The sequence below is a fragment of the Triplophysa rosa genome, linkage group LG9, assembly GCF_024868665.1.
Source record: "Triplophysa rosa linkage group LG9, Trosa_1v2, whole genome shotgun sequence".
NCBI classification, from domain to species: Eukaryota; Metazoa; Chordata; class Actinopteri; order Cypriniformes; family Nemacheilidae; genus Triplophysa; species Triplophysa rosa.
Window position 1 is genome coordinate 24,149,343 of NC_079898.1, and position 913 is coordinate 24,150,255.

The following is a 913-nucleotide window of genomic DNA, read 5'->3' on the forward strand; positions in this document are numbered from 1 at the left end:
CACATACTTTATAAAAAGAAGGAAGAATTTGTGTATGCATTACAACAGAAGGCTATAAATAGAAATTTGATGTTAGAAATGTGTGTGTTTGTTACAGCATTCACATTTTTTGAGCTGTAGATCTTTCTAAAGTTTTGAATATAGTTTTGTGTTTCTGACAAGAATTTTATTTATTTTAAGACATTTTCTCAATATAGTTAAAATTGTAATGTTTGTATATTATGGAAAGCATGTTTTTACAGACTGTGAGCTCAAAATATTTTTCTGTTGTAATCGACAGCATGTCAGGTATTGTCACTTTGGGACTGAAAAAAATTTGTATTGTTTTTCATAAATCATTTCTTTGGTCTCCCTTCATGTTTGTGGGTTTGTTTTGTAAAGTGGGTTTTGCAAAGTACATGCCCTTGCTGTCTACTGACTGACCAACAGCGTAGGGCCCTTTTCTTTCAAATTCAGTTCTTTCGTAAATTTTTCTGGATATTTGTTTTTCGTCTTTTACTATACCATACTAATATATTTGTCCACAAATAATTCAGTATAGTTTTCACTTAGAAACTATATGGTTTAAAGCATTTACTGTGGGTTTTTTTATAAAGGAAAAAAATAGTTTAAAATAGGGTATAATGTACAACCAAGTTAATAAACCAGTATCTTATCGGTGCATTTTCTGTATTTTTGTGTGTTGTTTGTTTTTATGCCTGGGTTTTGCGATTCCGTACGGGTTTTCCGCATTGCGGAAATGATAGGGCCCTAAGTGTACAGTTTATTTCAATAGTTTACTGTTAGCATGTTGCTCCGCTGTCAATACAGTCCTCTAATATGCACAAAAAATAAATAGCAAACACAAATATTGTGTGAAACAGTCAATACTTTGAAAAGAAAAACGTTTTTGCTTTTGCTACTCATCCTTGTG